General features: G+C 53.4%; 5 non-coding genes across 5 annotated transcripts; all 5 read left to right on the top strand.

Moving 5' to 3' along the window:
- Positions 1-21,480: 21,480 nt before the first annotated feature.
- TRNAL-UAG (transfer RNA leucine (anticodon UAG)) lies at positions 21,481-21,562 on the top strand. Its single transcript has one exon. It is a non-coding gene; the product is annotated as a tRNA-Leu (tRNA).
- A 632-nt stretch (positions 21,563-22,194) lies between these two features.
- On the top strand, positions 22,195-22,277 carry TRNAL-CAG (transfer RNA leucine (anticodon CAG)). The gene has a single exon. It is a non-coding gene; the product is annotated as a tRNA-Leu (tRNA).
- Positions 22,278-22,465: 188 nt separating this feature from the next.
- TRNAL-AAG (transfer RNA leucine (anticodon AAG)) lies at positions 22,466-22,548 on the top strand. The gene has a single exon. It is a non-coding gene; the product is annotated as a tRNA-Leu (tRNA).
- Positions 22,549-23,574: 1,026 nt separating this feature from the next.
- On the top strand, positions 23,575-23,657 carry TRNAL-UAG (transfer RNA leucine (anticodon UAG)). Its single transcript has one exon. It is a non-coding gene; the product is annotated as a tRNA-Leu (tRNA).
- Positions 23,658-24,561: 904 nt separating this feature from the next.
- TRNAL-AAG (transfer RNA leucine (anticodon AAG)) lies at positions 24,562-24,644 on the top strand. The gene has a single exon. It is a non-coding gene; the product is annotated as a tRNA-Leu (tRNA).
- Positions 24,645-25,197: the final 553 nt, after the last annotated feature.

Genomic DNA, 25,197 nt, shown 5'->3' with positions numbered 1-25,197 from the left:
ATGGCCAGACCTCGCAGAGGCCTGCCTGAGCAAACTCGGAGGAAAAGGCCCATCAGGAAGGGGCCAAGAGGCAGGAGGGTACCCGGGCCCCTGGGGGCCCCACGAGGTAGGCCCGGGTGCTGCCTGGCCCCATCTCGGCATGGCCAGACCTCGCGGAGTCCTGCCTGAGCAAACTCGGAGAAAAAGGCCCATCGGAAAAGGGGGTGAGCGGCAGGTGCGTTCCCGGGCCCCTGGGGGCCCCAGCGGGCGGGCCCGGGTGCTGCCTGGCCCCGTCTCAGCATGGCCAGACCTCGCGGAGGCCTGCCTGAGAAAACTCGGAGGAAAAGGCCCATCGGGAAGGGGCCAAGAGGCAGAAGCGTACCCGGGCCCCTGGGGGCCCCGGCGGGCCGGCCCGGGTCCTGCCTTCCCCTGATTCAGAATCGCCAGACCACACGGAGGTCTGACTGACCCTCTCCCTAGTAATCCGGAGGAAAATTACCCTCCTTTCTTGTAATCCGTGCACTAGAGGTGACAGAGGGGACCCAAGGCGCAAAAGTACCCGACCTCCTGGAGCCCTCGCTGGGATCCGGGAGGCAAATGGCACCTCATCGGGACTTCCAGGGAAGTTCGGCCGTCTGGTCGCCCCCCATTGGAAAGCATTGCGGGCGACCAGATGGCCGAGGCGATCCGGGAGACCAGATGGCCGAGGGGATCCGGGAGACCAGATGGCCGAGGGGATCCGGGAGACCAGATGGCCGAGGGGATCCGGGAGACCAGATGGCCGAGGGGATCCGGGAGACCAGATGGCCGAGGGGATCCGGGCGACCAGATGGCCGGGCACGAAAGGGACGCCATCCGGTCGCCCCGTGCCCTCACGAAGGAGGGAGCGGGCGCCCGGGGCATGGCGGGCCGGAGGCCCGGGGCCCGAGCCGGGCCACAGCCATGGAGGCTGCCAGGGGCCGGCGGGCCCTCCGACCCGGGGCCCGCTTACACCTTGACAAGCAGGGGAGGCCTGCAAGGGACCGACGGACCCCTGTCCTGGGCCCTGGGTGGAGCGGCAGCCCGGGGGACAGGGCCCAGGGCCGGAGCGCCCGACCCGGGGCCCCGACCGGGCCCCTGGACCCAGCCGGGGCTCCCATGCCCGGAGGCACAGGGGAAGCCTCCCCGGGCCCGCCGGACCCCGTCCCGGGCACCCTGCCCCACGGCAGGACCCAGGACGGAGCCCGGGGTGGGGAGGCCACCCTCCCCGGGGCCCTCAGGGGCCCCGGGTGGGGCTCCTGAACCCAGCCAAGCACGGGGAGGCTTCCCGGGCACCACGGAACCCCGTCCCGGGACTTTGGCAGTGCGGCAGGCCGGGGGACAGGGCCCAGGGACGGAGCGCCCCACCCGGGGCCCCGCCCGGGCCCCTGGACTCAGCCGGGGCTCCCAAGCCCGGAGGCGCATGGGATGCCTCCCCGGTCCCTCCGGACCCCGTCCCGGGCACCCTGCCACGCGCCAGGACCCAGGACGGAGCCCGGGGTGGGGAGGCCGCCATCCCCGGGCCCTCAGGGGCCCCGGATGGAGCTCCTGAACACAGACAAGCAAGGGGAGGCTCCCCGGGCACATCGGAACCCCTTTCCGGGCCCTTGGCAGTGCGGCAGGCTGGGAGACAGGGCCCAGGGCCGGAGCACCTGACCCGGGGCCCGCCCGGGCCCCTGGACTCAGCCGGGGCTCCCAAGCCCGGAGGCGCATGGGACGCCTCCCCGGTCCCTCCGGACCCCGTCCCGGGCACCCTGCCACACAGCAGGACCAAGGACAGAGCCCGGGGTGGGGAGGCCGCCCACCCCGGTCCCTCAGGGGCCCTAGCCACTGCTCCTGAACCCAGCCAAGCAAGGGGAGGCTCCCCGGGCACATCGGAACCCCTTCCCGGGCCCTTGGCAGGTCGGCAGGCTTGGAGACAGGGCCCAGGGCCGGAGCACCCGACCCGGGGCCCGGCCGGGCCCCTGGACGCAGCCGGGGCTCCCAAGCCCGGAGGTGCATGGGACGCCTCCCCGGTCCCTCCGGACCCTGTCCCGGGCACCCTGCCACGCAGCAGGACCAAGGACAGAGCCCGGGGTTGGGAGGCCGCCCTCCCCCGGGCCCCTAGGGGCCCCGGACAGAGCTCCTGAACCCTGACAAGCAAGGGGAAGCTCCCCGGGCACAACGGAACCCCTTCCTAGGCCCTTGGCAGTGCGGTAGGCTGGGAGACAGGGACCAGGGCCGGAGCACCCGACCCGGGGCCCGGCCGGGCCCCTGGACCCAGCCGGGGCTCCCAAGCCCGGAGGCGCATGGGACGCCTCCCCGGACCCATGGAGCCCGTCCTGGGCATTGAGCCATGCCGTTGGCCTGGAGATGGGTGCCCCGGACGCCCGGGGGAGGTCTGTCCGGGACACATGGAGCCCGTCCTGGGCATTGAACCATGCCATTGGCCTGGAGAAGGGAGCCCCCGGACGCCCGGGGGAGGACTGCCCGGTACCCGTGGAGCCCTTCCCGGGTACTTTGCAACGCCGTTGGCCTCCTGGAGATGGGTGCCCCGAACGCCCGGGGGGCGGGCTGCCCGGGACCCGTGGAGCCCGTCCTGGGCACTCTGACCTGCTGTTGGCCCGGGGGAGGACTGCCCGGGACCCGTGGAGCCCGTCCTGGGCACTCTGACAAGCTGTTGGCCTGGAGAAGGGAGCCCCCGGACGCCCGGGGGAGGACTGCCCGGTACCCGTGGAGCCCTTCCCGGGTACTTTGCAACGCCGTTGGCCTCCTGGAGATGGGTGCCCCGAACGCCCGGGGGGCGGGCTGCCCGGGACCCGTGGAGCCCGTCCTGGGCACTCTGACCTGCTGTTGGCCCGGGGGAGGACTGCCCGGGACCCGTGGAGCCCGTCCTGGGCACTCTGACAAGCTGTTGGCCCGGGGAAGGGAGCCCAAGATGACCGGGACCCGTGGAGCCCGTATTTGGCACTCTGACAAGCCGTTGGCCCGGGGAAGGGAGCCCCAGATGACCGGGACCTGTGGAGCCCGTCCTGGGCACTCCTGTATGCCGTTGGCCCGGGGAAGGGAGCCCCGGACGTCCGGGACCCGTGGAGCCCGTCCTGGGCACTCTGAAATGCTTTGGCCCGGGGAAGGGAGCCCCGGACGCCCGGGGGAGGACTGCCCGGGACCCGTGGAGCCCGTCCTGGGCACTCTGACAAGCCGTTGGCCCGGGGAAGGGAGCCCTGGACGCCCGGGACCCGTGGAGCCCGTCCTGGGCACTCTGAAATGCTTTGGCCCGGGGAAGGGAGCCCCGGACGTCCGGGACCCGTGGAGCCCGTCCTGGGCACTCTGAAATGCTTTGGCCCGGGGAAGGGAGCCCCGGACGCCCGGGGGAGGACTGCCCGGGACCCGTGGAGCCCGTCCTGGGCACTCTGACAAGCCGTTGGTCCGGGGAAGGGAGCCCTGGACGCCCGGGACCCGTGGAGCCCGTCCTGGGCACTCTGAAATGCTTTGGCCCGGGGAAGGGAGCCCCGGACGCCCGGGGGAAGACTGCCCGGGACCCGTGGAACTGGTCCTGGGCACTCTGACATGCCGCTGGCCCGGGGAAGGGTGCCCCGGATGACCGGGGCCCGTGGAGCCTGTCCTGGGCACTCTGACATGCCGCTGGCCCGGGGAAGGGAGCCCCGGACGCCCGGGGCCCGTGGAGCCCGTCCTGGGCACTCTGACAAGCCGTTGGCCCGGGGAAGGGAGCCCTGGACGCCCGGGACCCGTGGAGCCCGTCCTGGGCACTCTGAAATGCTTTGGCCCGGGTAAGGGAGCCCCGGACGCCCGGGGGAGGACTGCCCGGGACCCGTGGAACTGGTCCTGGGCACTCTGACATGCCGCTGGCCCGGGGAAGGGTGCCCCGGATGACCGGGGCCCGTGGAGCCCGTCCTGGGCACTCTGACATGCCGCTGGCCCGGGGAAGGGAGCCCCGGACGCCCGGGGCCCGTGGAGCCCGTCCTGGGCACTCTGACAAGCCGTTGGCCCGGGGATGGAGCCCCGGACGCCCGGGGGACGAATGCCCGGGACGCATGGAGCCCGTCCCGGGCACTCTGCCATGCCGTCAGCCCGGATGGAGCCCCGGGCGCCCGGGGGACGAAGGCCCGGGACGCATGGAGCCCGTCCCGGGCACTCTGCCATGTCGTCGGCCTGGATGGAGCACCGGACGCCCGGGGGACGACTGCCCAAGAGCCATGGAGCCCGTCCTGGGCAATTTGACATGCAGTTGGCCTGGAGGAAGGAAGCCCCGGGTGGCCTAGGGAGGTGTTGCCCAGGCATATCCCAACTGGTCCCCATGGCAGAGAACCACCAACCCTGGAGGGGTGTCCGGGCATACCCTGCCCCATAGTAATCCGGAGGCAAATTACCCCCCTTTCTTGCAATCTGTGCACGCGAGGTGACAGAGGGGACCCAAGCCGTGAAAGAACCCGACCTCATGGAGCCCTCGCTGGGATCCGGGAGGCGAATGGCACCTCATTAAGACTTCCAGGGAAGTTCGGCCATCTGGTCCCCCCCCCATAGGAAAGGGGGACGCCCGGGGGAGGACTGGCCGGTACCCGTGGAGCCCTTCCCGGGTACTTTGCAACGCCGTTGGCCTCCTGGAGATGGGTGCCCCAGATGCCCGGGGGCGGGCTGCCCGGGACCCATGGAGCCCGTCCTGGGCACTTTTACATGCCGTCGGCCTGGAGGTGGGTGCCCTGGACGCCCGGGGGAGGCCTGCCCGGGACCCGTGGAGCCCTTCCCGGGTACTTTGCCAATGCCGTTGGCCTCATGGAGATGGTTGCCCCGGACGCCCGGGGGAGGCCTGTGCGGGACCCATGGAGCCCGTCCTGGGCATTGAGCCATGCCGTTGGCCTGGAGATGGGAGCCCCGGACGCCCGGGGGAGGACTGCCCGGTACCCGTGGATCCCGTCCTGGGCTCTTTGACATGCCGTCGGCCTGGAGGTGGGAGCCCCGGACGCCCGGGAGCGGGCTGCCCGGGACCCATGGAGCCCGTCCTGGACACTTTGACATGCCGTCGGCCTGGAGGAGGGTGCCCGGGACGCCCGTGGGAAGCCTGGTCGGGACCCGTGGAGCCCTTCCCGGGTACTTTGCCAATGCCGTTGGCCTCATGGAGATGGGTGCCCCGGACGCCCGGGGGAGGACTGCCCGGTACCCGTGGAGCCCTTTCCGGGTACAATGCAATGCCGTTGGCCTCCTGGAGATGTGTGCCCCGAACGCCCGGGGGGAGGGCTGCCCGGGGCCCGTGGAGCCCGCCCTGTGCACTTTGACATGCCGTCGTCCTAGAGGTGGGAGCCCCGGACGCCCGGGGGAGGGCTGCCCGGGACCCACGGAGCCCTTCCCGGGTACTTTGCCATCCCGTTGGCCTCCTGGAGATGGGTGCCCCGGACGCCCGGGGGAGGTCTGTCCGGGGCCCATGGAGCCCGTCCTGGGCAGTGTGACATGCCGTCGGCCGGGAGGTGGGAGCCCCGGACGCCCGGGGGAAGGCTGCCCGGGACCCGTGGAGCCCTTCCCGGGTACTTTGCCATCCCGTTGGCCTCCTGGAGATGGGTGCCCCGGACGCCCAGGGGAGGTCTGTCCGGGACACGTGGAGCCCGTCCTGGGCATTGAGCCATGCCGTTGGCCCGGAGAATGGAGCCCCCAGACGCCCGGGGGAGGTGTTGCCCAGGCATATCTCATCTGGTCCCCCGGGCAGAGAACCACCAGCCCTGGAGAGGTGTCCGGGCGTACCCTGCCCCTAGTAATCCGGAGGGAAATTACCCCCCTTTCTTGCAATCCGTGCACGCGAGGTGACAGAGGGGACCCAAGGCGTAAAAGAACCCGACCTCATGGAGCCCTAGCTGGGATCCGGGAGCCGAATGGCACCTCATCGGGACTTCCAGGGAAGCCCCGCCATCTGGTCGCCCCATTGGAAAGCATCGCGGGCGACCAGAGGGCCGGGATCGAAAGGACTCCCAGCTCCCCATCCATCCCAAGCCTTCGCGGTAGGGTTCCTGACTGCCTGCCCACGCAAGGCAGGGCTCTTGGACCCCGGCTGGGCCTCAGGCGCAGGTTGGCCCACCGGAGCTCTAGGGCCCGGACGACCTGGGGGAGGAATGCCCGGGACCCGTGGAGCCCGTCCTGGGTACTTTGACATGCCGTCGGCCTGGAGGTGGGTGCCCCGGACGCCCGGGGGAAGCTGCCCGGGACCCATGGAGCCCGTCCTGGGTACTTTGACATTCCGTCGGCCTGGAGGTGGGAGCCCCGGACGCCCGGGGGGAGGTCTGCCCAGGTCCCATGGAGCCCGTCCTGGGTACTTTGCCAATGCCGTTGGCCTCATGGAGATGGGTGCCCCGGACGCCCGAGGGAGGTCTGCCCGGGACCCATGGAGCCCGTCCTGGGTACTTTGCCAATGCCGTTGGCCTCCTGGAGATGGGTGTCCTGGACGCCCGGGGGAGGACTGTCCCGGACTCATGGAGCCCGTCCTGGGCACTTTGACATGCCGTCGGCCTGGCGGTGGGAGCCCCGGACGCCCGGGGGAGGGCTGCCCGGGACCCATGGAGCCCGACCCGGGCACTCTGTCATGCCGTCAGCCTGGATGGAGCCCCGGACGCCCGGGGGACGAATGCCCGGGACACATGGAGCCCGTCCTGGGCACTTTTCCGTGCCTTCGGCCTGGAGCCCCCCAGACACCCAGGGGAGGACCACCGTGAAAACCATGGAGCCCGACCTGGGCACTCTGCCATACCGTCAGCCTAGATGGAGCCCCGGACGCCCAGGGGACTGTGGAAAAGTAAATTTTGCCATGTTCTGTGTCCCTACGTGTCATCCATCATATGTTATGTGTGCATGATTAAATATGCATATGTATTCCCTATATTCGATTCAAGACGCAATTACAGTTGTGTCCACCTCTAGTATGCCAGTTTCCAATTCTCGTGAATACTACGAATATCAGGTCTATGTAAAGCTACGTTGCCACGTTTCTCAGTGTGCACGTTATTTCATTGAAAAATCCCCGTTTCTAGGCCTCAAAAGGGCCTGGACACCAGATTCAGCTCCTGTCTCCTGAAACCTCGCTGAGGAGCGATACAGCCCCCACCTGTATCCTCGACCCTTCACTTACTTCCTGCCTTACAGTGCCCGGTTCAGCCTGGCTCTGCCTTTGAGTCTGCCAAGAATATGTTATGATTCCAGTTATCAGTTCAGTCCTCCTTCTCTGCATTCCTAAGCTACTGAACCGCATCAATAGTTTCCGTCATTGTCTAGCCTTCACGTCTCCACGTTAGAGAAATACTGTATTTAATGGTCATTTCATATTCTTCATCACGTACTACATGTAGAATAATGCATGGTCCAGTCTTAGAATCAAGTTAGCCTTTCCCCTCCTGACTTCTAGTTTATATCAACATGTTCTCTAAACATCAGATACTAGATACTGTTTAGGTACATGTCGCCCTGACTCTCCAGACTTCAGTCTCTGCTCCTAGCACAGAGTTCATAGCCCCCAGCTTCTCCTAGTGATACGTCATTGCTAGTTTGCGCGCACCATCAGGTTAGAGGTCCCGGCTCCTCAGGTAGCCCCCTCCATGGTTTCCGCCCCATTCATGACATATTCTGTTACGTTTGCATCACATGTCTATGTATACGCCCCGTTACACCTCTTTTCACCCTTATCTTTCGCGACTGCTACACGTCACGCCTTTTGCTCCACCCACTGCTACGCCTATTGCAATGTAATGCTATGTGTTTGTGTTATGTATATATGTTGATGCACTGTTATTAAAAAAGTCATCCTTTCCCTTGTCCCGATCCTGACACCAGCAGCGCTGCTGGGCCCTGCCATCCTATTCCTATGCAGGTTGTCCTGTTCCTGTCCTTTATGCTGTAATAAACCTGCGAAACTCCTACTACCTCGAATTTTGACTCTTATTTATTGAGCTATCTGTTATTCATTTATACATTCAAAAATAGGGTATTATTTATTTATTTACCACATAATGGCGCCCGAATAGGGACTTGCCCTTTCCCCACGCGTCGGTGAAGCCACGCCGACCCCCTGACCCTCTGCAGTCGTGACGGAACTCTTCTGCGCACCGGCAGATATTTCTGCTTCAAGTATCCCTCAGGCCCACGGAGGAGACGGAGGAGGCGGTCCAGCATCCAAACGAGACGGTGGAGGAACGCGGCGAGTCCCGACCAGAGCCCAAGCCGAGAGTCCAAGGTCCGAGGTATCCGGAGGCCCACCCGTAACTGAAGTCCGAAGTTCGTCCGTCCGACGTCGAGGCAGTCCAGTCCAGTCTGAGGCTTTCCGTTCTTGCTGCCCGGTGAGTACCGTTACTGGGGTAGTATCTAGACAGGGTCAATTTAATTGACTCTGGTCCGTGGGTTGGTGGTACACAGACCCACAAACGAAGTGTCCACTTCGGTGGATGCGGGTCCTGACGTGTCTCTTTATGAGACCGGTAAGTTTCGTACTGTTTCAGCAGTGCATCTAGTTCCTGTTCTAGTCAGTTCTGTTCTCGAGAAAATTCATGTATTCTGTGTTCCGTATTCCAGGTAGTATTCTGTTCGAACTGTTATTTTTAAATGTTCTTCATGTATTTTAATGTCGTGGTATGAATGGGGAATAAGTATCGTGTTTATTGTGTATTGTATTGTGTCTAGATTATAGTTCAGTCATGCCGCTCTTTTCGAAATTACGTCAGTTAAAAACCAGAAAGGGTCTGCTGGAAGCAGCAGTTCCAGTTCCGCCTAGGGACAGTCCAGGTCATTTTATGTATCAGAAGCATGGCATAAGCGCCGTACTGTATCTAGATTTATGGGTAGAGTATACCAAACAGTTAGAAGAAAAGTATAGATGGCCCGTATCGGGTACATGGGATGCCGAATGCATCATGCGAGTAGAAGAAGCATTATGGAAAAAGAAAGCCAGACAGTCACAGAAAGATGCCATCGAGTTATGGCGCAAAGAAGCTCACAAAAGAACTGAAAAGGAAATCAGAAAGTCAGAATTAAGTAGAGAATCCTTAGAACGAGCACAAGAAAAAGAACTAATCGAGATAGGTGAACAAGTCAAAGCCGAACAGTCAGACAGACAGAGGCATGCCCTTATTAGGGGTATGTATCCTCTCCTTGCCGAGGGCTTGCCAAAAGCGACCCCAGAGGCATCCAGTAATTTCCCGCCACCATTAGTTCCGACCAAGCTACGTCACAAACAGACCGCAGCTGATATTTTTATTTCGTCCTATTTGGACGACACAGTCCCAGAATATGCAAATCCTGTTCGCGCTCCGCCAGTCCCTGTAAATCAGGCACTTCCCGCTCCTCCAGACACCGGAGTACCTGTTACGGTACCCCCGGTCCAGCCCGCCATACAAGTCCAGCCTACATTTCCATTTCCCACTCTGCCAGGACGAAGAGCCTCAGTAGACGACTCTAGTTTAGGGGCCGCAGGGGGAGGTACTCCTCAAACCCCGCCGCCACACAAGCGTTTAACGACAGCCGAATTACATGCACAAGCGTCACAGCGTACGCCCAGACATCAGACTGTAGCAGAAATAAGAAAATCCCTTGCCGAATGCGGCTATGATCCAGTCCCAGGCGAGGATAATATGGTTTTATATTCATTCCGCGTAAGAAAGGTGGCCGAGTATCTAGTCACCTTACCGAATATGAAAGAAGATCTAGACAGAATATATCGTTTCATCCGTACAGGGGATGATCCAGAAAGCATTAGCGAGGCCATGTCTCATAGGAAAGCCGAGATCCAGCTCATGATATTAAAGTTTCTGATTAACTGTCTAATAAGAGAACAAGATTACCCGTCTAAAGATCAAGCCGAAATGAAAACCCTGACAAGGTGGAGTGATAATATAGCCGAGGGTAAGCACAAGACCGTCGGTGCTATGGAGAGTATGTACAAGAAAATCCGTAAAGAAATAATAAAGTTACACGAACAGCGTAAAGCAGTACAAGTAAGCGAGAAAGAAAGTAACTCTGATACTGAAGAGGTAGAGGACGAGAATTCCGCCAGAATAGCGTATGTAGGAAAATCTAGATTTCCAGATCGCCATTTACGCCTAGAACACAAGTCTACTTTCCATCATCCAGCACCAGAACAAGGTTCTCTAGAACAAGTATTCCAAGCTACCGATCACATTCTGAAATCACGAATCGGTTACAGTGAGTTGAGTACCATGCATGAACAAGAACTAGTCTGATCAGCAGTCCGATGGATTACTGATTCTACCACTTTTCCAGACGAAATAGTGGCACAAATGTTTCTGAAACTGCCCCCAGCCGAGCAACGACTGGTGGGTATGTATATGATCCAGCACCTCATTACATTGTATGAGGGTCAGCACTCTGATCCAGGCCCGTTACATGATATCCTGAACGAGTTACTCCAGTATAGATGGAAAGGTTTAGGTACCGACTTAATTAGTGTCATTCTAGAACAGCGTCACAAATATAGAACGTTTTTGAACCCGCATTTTGTTCATGTCTCACCCCCAGAAAGTAAACCATTTTACATGGAGAGACAGAATCCGTTACGAGAAGTCCACCCAGTTAGAGGAACGGGTGGCGAACTAGAACGAGTGTTTGTTTACACTCCGATTACAAAGATGGAACTCCTCGAGATGAAGAAATTAATTCCCTGTCATGATAAAGATCCAGCAGGGTTCCATAGAGAATTAAAAGACATGCTCCGTATGGGAGAATACACGTATCCAGATATAATTAAAATGTTAAAGGTTCTGCTGCCCGCAGGGGTGTATGAAAAGCTCAAGGAAAAAGAATGGGAGGTGGGAGAGAAAAAGATAGATTGGGCAGTTCTAGAAGCTGGAGATAAGGCACGAGTACCAGGTACCGGTCTCGGGGATAAATGTAGAGAATTACCTGAATTATTAATACAAGTTTTACCCAGATTATTGACAACTAGAAAAGAAGACTGGGATGCAATCTCAGCCTGTAAACAGAAACAAGACGAAGATATTAGTGATTTTTATTCCAGATTTGAGAAATGTTTTAGCATCAACAGTGGCCTCAAGACAAGTAGTGAGTCATACCCTCACCTTTTTGTTACTAAATTAGTCGAGAATTCAAGTCCACAAATTAAAAATCGAGTTTTGAAAGTCGAAAGTACCTGGCAAGCTAATACCCCGTCCCAGATGTTGCAGATGCTCCAATACCACCAGAACAGAATCAGAGAAGAGCAAGAACATGAGAGAAAACGTATGAAAGACACGAAAATGAAAGTACTAGTTGCACAATCTGTTCCTCAAGACAGTCAGAAGAGGGGTCCAAATCAAGCCAGTCATCCTGCAGCTCCCGTTAAAGGGAACTGCAATTATTGTAAACAGCCAGGTCATTTTATAAACGAGTGTGCAGTTCTGAAACACAACATAGCTACTGGTAAGACTAAAGAAAGACCACGTCCGCCTAGACAAGAACAAGTTTCACAGATTCCTCAGCCACAGAATGCACAACAGACAGTTACAACACCGCAGCCTATTGCTGCAACACAGCACGTCACACAGCAGATGTACCAGTATGCACAGTCTGAGTATCCTGAGTACCAGCAGTATTCATGAAACAGCCTAGAGAGGGAGGTAGGCTTGCCTCTCATCGAGATACCGGTAGATCAAGAAGGTCCCTATGTTCATAGTCAAGTATTAGGGAAAGACAGAAAGTTTTTGATTGATACAGGGGCAAGTAGGACCACAATTAGTCATGCCGAAGTTCCAGGGGCTCCGCTCTCAGGCTCAAGAAATGTTTCCCTTGGATTTTCAGGAAAACCTATCGTAAATGAGATCTCAAAACCAGTTACTCTAGAAGTAGGTCCATTGTCCCGCACTACTGATCTGTTACTTACTAAGTCATGTCCAGAAAACCTATTAGGCATTAAAACACTGAAAGAGTTAGGTGCAGTTATATGCTGTTCCCCAGAGGGAATACGTCTGTTCCTACGTGACTTTAAGGGTCACTATGTATTACGAGATTTTGATCCCAGATTGTCCAATGTCCCGCAACATCTATGGGCGCAAGGTCCAACTGATGTAGGTTATATGCAAATCACACCCCATCGTGTGACTCTCAAGCCAGGTGTAGTGTTACCACGGATCAGACAGTACAGATTGCCACCAGAGGCTGTAGCAGCCTTATCCAAAATTATTGACGAGCTCATGGCTCAAGGAGTGGTTGTAGAAACTGACTCCAATGTATGTAATTCTCCGATCATTCCAGTCATGAAACGCACTGATCCAAATGCACCCCCAGTATATCGATTAGTGATTGACCTACGAGAGCTTAATAAGTGTATTATTCCTCAGTACCCAGTCGTTCCAGATATCTCTTCCCTATTGACAGCCATTGATTCCGAAGCCACGTTCTTTACTGTAATCGACCTCAAGAACGCGTTTTTCAGCGTTCCTATTCATCCAGACAGCCAGTTCCTTTTCGGATTTTGTTTAAATGGAAGGAGCTATATGTTCACACGAGCTCCTCAAGGTTTCACAGAAAGTCCTAGTATTTACAGTCAAGCACTCAAGAGACAACTAGACAACATTCACATGCCAACTGACACTGCGCTGCTCCAGTATGTCGATGATCTACTGATCACAGCCCGTTCTGAACGTGCTTGCGAGCGAGCATCCCTTACAGTCTTGTATTTCCTAGCCGAGATGGGGCACAAGGTGTCCCCTTCTAAGCTTCAATTCTGTGTCCAGCAAGTGATCTACTTAGGCCACTTACTGTCCAAGTGGGGTAGGCAGTTGACACCTGACCGTATCCAGTTAATAGCGAGTCTTCCTCAGCCCAAGACCCAGAAGGAGGTACGTGCTTTTATTGGCCTTACTTCTTACTGCAGACAATGGATTCCTCAGTATGCATTTCTAGCCAAGCCACTGATACAGTTAACGACACAGGAGGCAGCCGTACCGACTGTCCTCCCTTGGACATCTGAACATACACTTAGTTTCAATGAGTTAAAGAAAGCCCTATGCCAAGCTCCAGTTCTAGCGACACCGAACTACAGTAAGCCTTTTACACTTTTTGTCACAGAACGTGAAGGTACAGCATTATCTGTTCTCACACAAGATCAAGCAGGACAATACAAGCCCTGTGCTTATTTTTCGAGCACATTAGATCCTGTAGCCCAGGCTCTGCCTGCGTGCCTCAAGTCAGTTGCAGCCACAGCCCTAGCTATCAGACAAAGTGATTCCATAGTCTTAGGACACACCTTGACAGTACAAGTTCCACACTCTGTGGAAGTTCTTTTAAACCGAACACAAACTCAGCACTTGACAATTGCACGTTTAACAGGTTATGAATTGACACTGTTCCAGCCACACATAGAAATCAGACGCTGCAACATTTTAAATCCTGCTACACTGTTACCATCAGTTACTTCGAATTCTGCCACACATGACTGTGTGGAAGTAGTTAACATTACGACAAAGCCAAGACAAGATCTGACAGATACTCCGTTACCAGATCCCGACCTGACACTTTATGTGGATGGTTCATGCATGAGAACTAGTACAGGAGAACTAGTCGCCGCGTATGCAGTGACTACTGACACCGAAGTTATTGAGACACACCGTATTGACACCCTGTCCGCTCAAGCAGCAGAGCTAGTTGCTCTGACACAAGCCTGCATACACGCCAAGAACTTGAAAGTTAATGTTTACACAGATTCACGCTACGCATTTGGAGTTGTACACGACTTCGGAGTGCTCTGGCAAGAGAGAGGTTTCATGACTTCTCATGGAACCAAGATTCAGCATGGTCTCCTTATTCAAGCTCTGTTAGATGCCATACACTTACCGACATCTATTGCTATCATGAAATGTAAAGCACATACGAAAGTTACTGACATTATTTCCCAAGGTAATGATCTAGCAGATCGCACAGCCAAGTTTACAGCACAGACTCCAGACATTCCAGTTAATCAGACACATACTCCAGATCCGACCACATGTATGACAGTTCAGGACCCTACTCAAGATGTCATAGATATCCAGTTACATGCTACTCCCGAAGAAATCAAGAAATGGTCCGAACAAGGAGGGGTCCAGACAGATCAAGGATGGTTAACGAAGGGTAGATCCACATGGTTTCTCCCCGACTCTATGGTTCAAGTCATTATTAATACCGCACATAGTCCAGCACATTTAGGAGAAAAAGCTATGTTAGACAGTATCCAGAACATTTGGTTCAACAAGCATTTACGAGCTGCAGCCAAGCAGAAAGTCCGTACCTGTATGATATGTTGTCAGTTTAATCCAGGTAAAAGTGTCCCAGTGGAACAAGGTGGATTCCAGCCCCCTGACCACCCTTTTGAAGTCCTCCAGATGGATTATATTCAGATGGAGCGATGTCGAGGTTTCAAGTATGTCCTTGTAGTTGTATGCGCTTTGTCCAGGTGGACAGAAGCATATCCAGTCCCAGATTACACAGCCGCGACCACTGCCAAGCAGTTGGTTCGTGAGTTCTTCCCTCGTTATGGACTCCCTAGAGTCGTATATTCTGATAACGGTCAGCCATTCTCATCTGAACTCATGAAGCACGTTTCCCTGTTGTTAGGGTACCAGTGGAAGTTTCATTGTGTACGCCATCCTGAAGCAGCCGGTCTCGTAGAGAGACATAACCAGACTCTGAAAATCCGAATTGCAAAAGTGTGTAAAGAGAAAGGTGTGGACTGGCTAGTAGCTCTGCCAGTCGCTTTATTTTATATGCGCATGGTCGCACATTCCAGATCAGGTCTGTCCCCGTATGAGGTCGTTTTTGGCCGCCCCCCAAATATGTGGGGTACTCCTAGACCCCGAAGTATTACCGATGTTTCAAGTAATATGCTGACAGATTACCTAGCTTCCTTGATGTCTGCCCTCAACTCATGTCGTTCACAGGTTGCCGCCGCATTTCCAGACAATACCGAGGTGGCACCGCATGAAATCGTTCCAGGATCCATGGTGTTGGTGAGGAATTTTGACAGATCAAGTCCGCTGGAGCCTCGCTGGAAGGAGCCCCGACAGGTCCTCCTCACCACCCGTACAGCCGTGAAGTTGGAAGGTCGCAAAGGCTGGGTGCACCTTTCTCATATAAAAAAGTTTTATGGACTGAAACCCGTCTTAAAGAACATTTCCCAGGATTTGAAGGATTGCCAAAATATTGTTCTCAAGGACTGTCCCGCAAAAGACATTGCTACAAACCCTCCCCTGTTAGAGAAAACTCCGCAACAGGAGTATAAACTCAAGTTAAGGTCTAGTAAAATAAGTCAGTCAGTTTGATTGTCTAAGTCCTCCCCTAGGTGAAACGGTTAGACTGTTTCTGACATGTATAAAATAGACCCCCATAGTGAGAGAGTCAGTCAAAACTCAATTCGATGTATCGTTTTTCTATGTTTCATATTGTTTCTCAGCATTATGATTTCCTGCACCAGTTATGCATTTTTCTTGTATTTCCCAGTTCTTCATGTAAATAAGTCTGCTAATGCTACAGTAGAGCACACGTTTAGTGATCTGCCTCCTCATGAACTCTCTTACCGCCTCGCTATGCGAAATAATTCCTTTATCCGCATGTTACATTACTCACACCAGACCAGCAATGCCACTAATTGTTGGGTGTGTGGTCGACTCCCCCCTTTCCAGATACCGAAGGGAGTTCTGCCACTTTTTCCTTATCCATTTTCACATAATGGTTCGTGTGGAGCATGGTCCACGTTAACGTCATCCTCAACAGATATGTCTTTTCTTAACAGTACATGTTTTCCAGACAAGCAAGGTCTTCCCCACAGAACAGGTTTAGATCTAGAAAATGAAGTGTATAATTTAGGTAATTATTCGTCGAATTTCATGGTCCTGAATGTCCAGTCTGATTCTACTCCAGACTTACCTGCTATTTCAGTATTACCAGTCAAAGGCGAATTATGTGTCCGAAATTATGGTTCCGTACATGTAGGACACAGTGATTGTACTACTATTGTCAAGTATAGTGACAGTGGGAAATCTATTTTTAAAGCTTCACGTCATTCTTATTTTATTTGTGGTCAAACTGCATATGTTCGTCTGCCCCTCGATTGGGAGGGAACCTGTTACATTGCCTTCCTACTGCCACCAGTTTTCCTAGCCCCACCTGATTATCATAGAAACACACATCTAGTACACATTAGACATAGAAGGGAGTCCCCAATTGTCGATTATACTGAAACTGCTCTAGAACAGTATACAGATTTCAACAGAGGTTTCTTCTTCTTTATAGGACCTATCCAGAATAGTAAGCTAATCCGTAGGTTAACAAGAACTCTTGAAGCTGTGGTAAATGAGACTGCCTCTGCTCTAGGTAACTTAACCGAAGAGCAATCTGCTATGAGATTTGTCGTTTTACAGAATCGTCTCGTCCTTGACGTCATACTGGCCGATAGGGGCGGGGCCTGTAGAGTCATCGGATCTAGTTGCTGCATTTTCATTCCAAATAACGCGCCGTCTGTTTATTCAGCTATAACCAGACTCCATAAAATTGCCCATCTGATACACCAAGATCCAGGCACCTGGACATGGTCCGGTTGGTTCTGGAATATAATTTCCGCCTGGGGATGGAAAGTCTTGTCCTTTCTAGGTATTGCAGTAGCGATCATATTCAGCTGCTGTCTCTGTATACAATGTGGCCCTGCGATTTGCGGCATTTGTGCTACCTCTTGTATTCCTAATCCCAAACCCCGTTCTAAATCCCGTTCCAGGATAATTCGAGACGAGCAAATGATACTGTATGAAATGATAGACGGTATCATGAAAATTGATGTTTCCTGATGGAAACGTAGTGACAAGGAGGGAATGTGGAAAAGTAAATTTTGCCATGTTCTGTGTCCCTACGTGTCATCCATCATATGTTATGTGTGCATGATTAAATATGCATATGTATTCCCTATGTTCGATTCAAGACGCAATTACAGTTGTGTCCACCTCTAGTATGCCAGTTTCCAATTCTCGTGAATACTACGAATATCAGGTCTATGTAAAGCTACGTTGCCACGTTTCTCAGTGTGCACGTTATTTCATTGAAAAATCCCCGTTTCTAGGCCTCAAAAGGGCCTGGACACCAGATTCAGCTCCTGTCTCCTGAAACCTCGCTGAGGAGCGATACAGCCCCCACCTGTATCCTCGACCCTTCACTTACTTCCTGCCTTACAGTGCCCGGTTCAGCCTGGCTCTGCCTTTGAGTCTGCCAAGAATATGTTATGATTCCAGTTATCAGTTCAGTCCTCCTTCTCTGCATTCCTAAGCTACTGAACCGCATCAATAGTTTCCGTCATTGTCTAGCCTTCACATCTCCACGTTAGAGAAATACTGTATTTAATGGTCATTTCATATTCTTCATCACGTACTACATGTAGAATAATGCATGGTCCAGTCTTAGAATCAAGTTAGCCTTTCCCCTCCTGACTTCTAGTTTATATCAACATGTTCTCTAAACATCAGATACTAGATACTGTTTAGGTACATGTCGCCCTGACTCTCCAGACTTCAGTCTCTGCTCCTAGCACAGAGTTCATAGCCCCCAGCTTCTCCTAGTGATACGTCATTGCTAGTTTGCGCGCACCATCAGGTTAGAGGTCCCGGCTCCTCAGGTAGCCCCCTCCATGGTTTCCGCCCCATTCATGACATATTCTGTTACGTTTGCATCACATGTCTATGTATACGCCCCGTTACACCTCTTTTCACCCTTATCTTTCGCGACTGCTACACGTCACGCCTTTTGCTCCACCCACTGCTACGCCTATTGCAATGTAATGCTATGTGTTTGCGTTATGTATATATGTTGATGCACTGTTATTAAAAAAGTCATCCTTTCCCTTGTCCCGATCCTGACACCAGCAGCGCTGCTGGGCCCTGCCATCCTATTCCTATGCAGGTTGTCCTGTTCCTGTCCTTTATGCTGTAATAAACCTGCGAAACTCCTACTACCTCGAATTTTGACTCTTATTTATTGAGCTATCTGTTATTCATTTATACATTCAAAAATAGGGTATTATTTATTTATTTACCACAGGACGAATGCCCTGGACGCATGGAGCCCGTCCTGGGCACTTTTCCATGCATTTGGCCTGGAACCCCCAGACACCCAGGGGAGGACCACCGTGAAAACCATGGAGCCTGACCTGGGCACTCTTCCATACCGTCAGCCTAGATGGAGCCCCGGACGCCCGGGGGATGAATGCCCGGGACGCATGGAGCCTTTCCTGGGCACTTTTCCATGCCGTCAGCCTGGATGGAGCCCCGGACGCCCGGGGGACGACTGCCCAGGAGCCATGGAGCCCGTCCTGGGCAATTTGACATGCAGTTGGCCTGGAGGAAGGAAGCCCCGGGTGGCCTAGGGAGGTGTTGCCCAGGCATAGCCCATCTGGTCCCCATGGCAGAGAACCACCAGCCTCGGAGGGGTGTCCGGGCGTTCCCTTCTCCCTAGTAATCCGGAGGAAAATTACCCCCTTTTCTTGTAATCTGTGCACGCGAGGTGACAGAGGGGACCCAAGGCGTGAATGTACCCGACCTCCTGGAGCCCTCGCTGGGATCCGGGCGGCGAATGGCACCTCATCGGGACTTCCAGGGAAGTTCGGCCATCTGGTCGCCCCATAGGAAAGCGTTGCGGGCGACCAGATGCCCGAGGGGATCCGGGCGACCAGATGGCCGAGGGAATCTGGGCGATCAGATGGCTGGACACGGAAGTGAAGCCGCCTGGACTCTCCCGACCCTGTCCCCGTCCCCGTCCCGGGACGAATGCCCGGGACGCATGGAGCCCGTCCTGGGCACTTTTCCATGCCATTGGCCTGGAGCGCCCCGACACCCAGGGGAGGACCACCCTGAAAACCTTGGAGCCCGACTCGGGCACTCTCCCATGCCGTCAGCCTGGATGGAGCCCCGGACGCCCGGGGGACGAATGCCCAGGACGCATGGAGGCCGTCCTGGGCACTTTTCCATGCCATTGGCCTGGAGCGCCCCGACACCCAGGGGAGGACCACCCTGAAAACCATGGAGCCCGACCCGGGCACTCTGCCATGCTGTCAGCCTGGATGGAGCCCCGGACGCCCGGGGGACGAAGGCCCGGGACGCATGGAGCCCGTCCCAGGCACTCTGCCATGCCGTCGGCCTGGATGGAGCCCCGGACGCCCGGGGGACGACTGCCCAAGAGCCATGGAGCCCGTCCTGGGCAATTTGACATGCAGTTGGCCTGGAGGAAGGAAGCCCCGGGTGGCCTAGGGAGGTGTTGCCCAGGCATAGCCTATCTGGTCCCCATGGCAGAGAACCACCAGCCCTGGAGGGGTGTCCGGGCATACCCTGCCCCTAGTAATCCGGAGGGAAATTACCCCCTTTCTTGCAATCTGTGCACGCGAGGTGACAGAGGGGACCCAAGGCGTGAAAGAACCCGACCTCATGGAGCCCTCGCTGGGATCCGGGAGGCGAATGGCACCTCATCGGGACTTCCAGGGAAGTTCGGCCATCTGGTTCCCCCCCCATAGGAAAGCGTTGCGGGCGACCAGATGGCCGAGGAAATCTGGGCGATCAGATGGCCGGGCATGGAGGTGAAGCCGCCTGGACTCTTCCCCACCCCGTCCCCGTCCCCGTCCCGGGACGAATGCCCAGGACGCATGGAGCCCGTCCTGGGCACTTTTCCATGCCGTCGGCCAGGAGCCCCCTGACACCCAGGGGAGGACCACCGTGAAAACCATGGAGCCCGACCCGGGCACTCTGCCATACCGTCAGCCTGGATGTAGCCCCGGGCGCCCGGGGGACGAAGGCCCGGGATGCATGGAGCCCGTCCCGGGCACTCTGCCATGCCCTCAGCCTGGATGGAGCCCTGGACGCCCGGGGGACGAAAGCCCGGGACGCATGGAGCCCGTCCCGGGCACTCTGCCATGCCGTCGGCCTGGATGGAGCCCCGGACGCCCGGGGGACGACTGCCCAAGAGCCATGGAGCCCATCCCGGGCACTCTGCCATGCCGTCCCGACAAATTCGTACGGACTCCTAACCTTCCGACACGGATCGGAATCGAGCCCTTTCTGACCCAGCAGATTTCAGGTTGATTTGCTATATACTTTACGTACGATTTTATGGGGGCCGATTCCGATCCGGTACGTAAAAGCACATCCGACCGACATGTCGGACAACCACGTACACCCAGGGGATAGGACTGCCCGGGTCACATGGACCCCGTCCTGGGAACTCTGATCTGCCGCCGGAGCCGGGGATCGAACTGTGATCACCAGATGGGGATATCCCAAAAATCTGGCATGGATACGGCCCGCCAGGACAGGTTTGGGCACCCCTGGCCTAAGATGTGTGTTTTTTTTGTTCACACTATCTTTCTCACTATGTAGATGGACAAGCAACATGTGGTCAGGATGGCCGAGTGGTCTAAGGCGCTGCGTTAAGGCCGCAGTCTCTCTTGGAGGCTTGGGTTGGAATCCCACTTCTGACAAAACTTTAAGTCCATTTTGTCTCTGCGTACCTTCAGAATCTCAGCTAAAAATTGGCAGTGCATATAATATCTGAATAAGTACCAAACTTCAGTTTCAACTGCAAATGAATTTGCCCAATTCTGTCTTCAAGCTCGTATAATATTCTTCTAGCACTAGTGGTGTTTTATGTGTTTTTTGGGGGGTGCCTAAAAATCCCTTTTATTGAAGAAATGGCTTACATTCAGTCTTGTGATATTTTTGGTTTCCAATAAGTAGATTTTTAATTTTATGTAACCTCATTTTCTAATGATCCATTCAAGAGATGTTTCCACTATGAAATGAAGAGCAAGGGGAAAGAGCACAAATGATAGAGCCAGTGAGTGAGATGGGGTGTTGAGGAAGGAGAGAATGAAACAAAGACAGAGTGAGTGAACGGCAGGTAGGCATAGAAGAGGAGACTAGAAGTGAAGGTGACTTGCTTTTCCCTGCTCTTGACCTTCCACCCATCTCAAACCAATCACAATCATACCTCCTATGCAACGTTGGTATGCAGAACTTCACTCCTCAGCCAGTGAGGGTGAGTCCCAAGCCAGGGGCTAGAGAGCAAAAGAATGGATGTGCTCAGACGTTCCTTGCTAGGGACAGTTGATCTGAAACAAGGCCTGCTCTCTTGTTTCCAGCAAGGATCTAGAAATTCTGCATGAATCTGCAAGGCACATTGACAGCATAAATTTGCATAAACTGCCCCACCTTCTGCCTTCCTACTTCCTGAGCAGTAGTTGTTTGTGTATAAAGAGAGAGGTCGCAGGCAAGATAATTTTGTGAGTAGGATACAGAACCCTAAATAGCTGGTGAGAGGTATAAGTTATTCTAAAAGCATAAAAACAGTACACCTGTGAAATGAAATGCTTTCATATGTGATCTTCTGTGTTTATTGTCCTGTGCAAAAAGTTGCACCTTGTGTTTGAAGGTTGAAATTATTTCAAGCTTGCATGGACGCAGAAATTTCTGAGTGACTTTTATACATTTCTTAGGACTCTCCACTGTCAGGATGGCGAGTGGTCTAAGGCGCTGTGTTTAGGCCGCAGTCTCCTCTGGAGGCGTGGGTTCGAATCCCACTTCTGACATGACTTTTGGAGATATAATCTTCTTCATCAGGATAACATCTGATGGAAGTTGCATCTGTTCGTCTTCACCTGGGACGTTATTCCGTCCTCGTCTAGTCAAGAGAGCTTGGGTTTCTCATATATTTCTGTTGTACAAAGTTTTGCTGATAAAGTGCAATCCTTACCAAATGAGCTTAGGACCCATGTAAGAGCTCATCTAGAAGAGTCATGCTCTTGTATTCCCTGGCCAGACAGGCCATGCAAATTTGGAAGAATGCCAAGCACCTGGTAGACAGCTGTACTCCAGCACACTTACAGCAATGTCCTCAGGGCTGTGATCAGGGGCTGCTTAGATTTGCGTATTCCACCCTATGTTGTGACATTGAGCTCCCTTGTTGAATTTGCTTTAGTCAGCCAAGATGTGGCTGTTGACTCAATTTCAAAGCAGCTTTGGGCCGTTCAAGTGGCTGGTGAATAGCACTTTCTCTTTGTACGCTTTAAAGGTCTAAAGAGTTCTTCATAGGTACTGCTCTGTATGGATTGTTCAAAGATCTGTTGGAAATGCTTATAATGGGATAAACAAATTGAGGGCATGCCTTTTCGGTGCCAAACTTGCATGGCTGTCTGGCTTGTGGAAGGTGCTGCAAATGCAAGTCAGGATGGCCGAGTGGTCTAAGGCGCTGCGTTCAGGTCGAAGTCTCTTCTGGAGGCGTGGGTTCAAATCCCACTTCTGACAAACCTGTGTTTGATCTTCTTTTTTCTTGAGGGAGAAAATCAGATAATTTCCCTCACATGGGCTTATATGGTTGTCTTTTTGGAAAAGTGCAGTGAGTTTTTTTCTTGCTATAGCCACTTATGGCCTAAGATGTGTGTTTTTTTGTTCACACTATCTTTCTCACTATGTAGATGGACAAGGAACATGTGGTCAGGATGGCCGAGTGGTCTAAGGCGCTGCGTTAAGGCCGCAGTCTCTCCTTGAGGCGTGGGTTCGAATCCCACTTCTGACAAAACTTTAAGTCCATTTTGTCACTGCGTTCCTTCAGAATCTCAGCTAAAAATTGGCAGTGCATATAATATCTGAATAAGTACCAAACTTCAGTTTCAACTGCAAATGAATTTGCCCAATTCTGTCTTCAAGCTCGTATAATATTCTTCTAGCACTAGTGGTGTTTTATGTCTTTTTTGGGGGGTGCCTAAAAAATCCTTTTTATTGAAGAAATGGCTTACATTCAGTCTTGTGATATTTTTGGTTTCCAATAAGTAGATTTTTAATTTTATGTAACCTCATTTTCTAATGATCCATTCAAGAGATGTTTCCACTATGAAATGAAGAGCAAGGGGAAAGAGCACAAATGATAGAGCCAGTGAGTGAGATGGGGTGTTGAGGAAGGAGAGAATGAAACAAAGACAGAGTGAGTGAACGGCAGGTAGGCATAGAAGAGGAGACTAGAAGTGAAGGTGACTTGCTTTTCCCTGCTCTTGACCTCCCACCCATCTCAAACCAATCACAAACATACCTTCTATGCAACGTTGGTATGCAGAACTTCACTCCTCAGCCAGTGAGGGTGAGTCCCAAGCCAGGGGCTAGAGAGCAAAAGAATGGATGTGCTCAGACGTTCCTTGCTAGGGACAGTTGATCTGAAACAAGGCCTGCTCTCTTGTTTCCAGCAAGGATCTAGAAATTCTGCATGAATCTGCAAGGCACATTGACAGCATAAATTTGCATAAACTGCCCCACCTTCTGCCTTCCTACTTCCTGAGCAGTAGTTGTTTGTGTATAAAGAGAGAGGTCGCAGGCAAGATAATTTTGTGAGTAGGATACAGAACACTAAATAGCTGGTGAGAGGTATAAGTTATTCTAAAAGCATAAAAACAGTACACCTGTGAAATGAAATGCTTTCATATGTGATCTTCTGTGTTTATTGTCCTGTGCAAAAAGTTGCACCTTGTGTTTGAAGGTTGAAATTATTTCAAGCTTGCATGGACGCAGAAATTTCTGAGTGACTTTTATACATTTCTTAGGACTCTTCACTGTCAGGATGGCCGAGTGGTCTAAGGCGCTGTGTTTAGGCTGCAGTCTCCTCTGGAGGTGTGGGTTCGAATCCCACTTCTGAAATTACTTTTGGAGATATAATCTTCTTCATCAGGATAACATCTGATGGAAGTTGCATCTGTTCGTCTTCACCTGGGACGTTATTCCGTCCTTGTCTAGTCAAGAGAGCTTGGGTTTCGAATATATTTCTGTTGTACAAAGTCTTGCTGATAAAGTGCAATCCTTACCAAATGAGCTTAGGAGCCATGTAAGAGCTCATCTAGAAGAGTCATGCTATTGTATTCCCTGGCCAGACAGGCCATGCAAATTTGGAAGAATGCCAAGCACCTGGTAGACAGCTGTACTCCAGCACACTTACAGCAATGTCCTCAGGGCTGTGATCAGGGGCTGCTTAGATTTGTGTATTCCACCCTATGTTGTGACATTGAGCTCCCTTGTTGAATTCGCTTTAGTCAGCCAAGATGTGGCTGTTGACTCAATTTCAAAGCAGCTTTGGGCCGTTCAAGTGGCTGGTGAATAGCACTTTCTCTTTGTACTCATTAAAGGTCTAAAGAGTTCTTCATAGGTACTGCTCTGTATGGATTGTTCAAAGATCTGTTGGAAATGCTTATAATGGGATAAATAAATTGAGGGCATGCCTTTTCGGTACCCCACTTGCATGGCTGTCTGGCTTGTGGAAGGTGCTGCAAATGCAAGTCAGGATGGCCGAGTGGTCTAAGGCGCTGCGTTCAGGTCGCAGTCTCTTCTGGAGGCGTGGGTTCAAATGCCACTTGTGACAAACCTGTGTTTAATCTTCTTTTTTCTTGAGGGAGAAAATCAGATCATTTCCCTCACATGGGCTTATATGGTTGTCTTTTTGGAAAAGTGCAGTGAGTTTTTTTCTTGCTATAGCCACTCATGGCCTAAGATGTGTGTTTTTTTTGTTCACACTATCTTTCTCACTATGTAGATGAATAAGCAACATGTGGTAAGGATGGCCGAGTGGTCTAAGGCGCTGCGTTAAGGCCGCAGTCTCTCCTGGAGGCGTGGGTTCGAATCCCACTTCTGACAAAACTTTAAGTCTATTTTGTCTCTGCGTTCCTTCAGAATCTCAGCTAAAAATTGGCAGTGCATATAATATCTGAATAAGTACCAAACTTCAGTTTCAACTGCAAATTAATTTGCCCAATTCTGTCTTCAAGCTCGTATAATATTCTTCTAGCACTAGTGGTGTTTTATGTGTTTTTTGGGGGGTGCCTAAAAAATCCCTTTTATTGAAGAAATGGCTTACATTCAGTCTTGTGATATTTTTGGTTTCCAATAAGTAGATTTTTAATTTTATGTAACCTCATTTTCTAATGCTCCATTCAAGAGATGTTTCCAGTATGAAATGAAGAGCAAGGGGAAAGAGCACAAATGATAGAGCCAGTGAGTGAGATGGGGTGTTGAGGAAGGAGAGAATGAAACAAAGACAGAGTGAGTGAACGGCAGGTAGGCATAGAAGAGGAGACTAGAAGTGAAGGTGACTTGCTTTTCCCTGCTCTTGACCTCCCACCCATCTCAAACCAATCACAAACATACCTTCTATGCAACGTTGGTATGCAGAACTTCACTCCTCAGCCAG

This window comes from Lissotriton helveticus, chromosome 8 (genome assembly GCF_964261635.1).
Source record: "Lissotriton helveticus chromosome 8, aLisHel1.1, whole genome shotgun sequence".
Classification (NCBI taxonomy): domain Eukaryota; kingdom Metazoa; phylum Chordata; class Amphibia; order Caudata; family Salamandridae; genus Lissotriton; species Lissotriton helveticus.
This window is presented reverse-complemented; position numbering and strand designations above follow the sequence as displayed.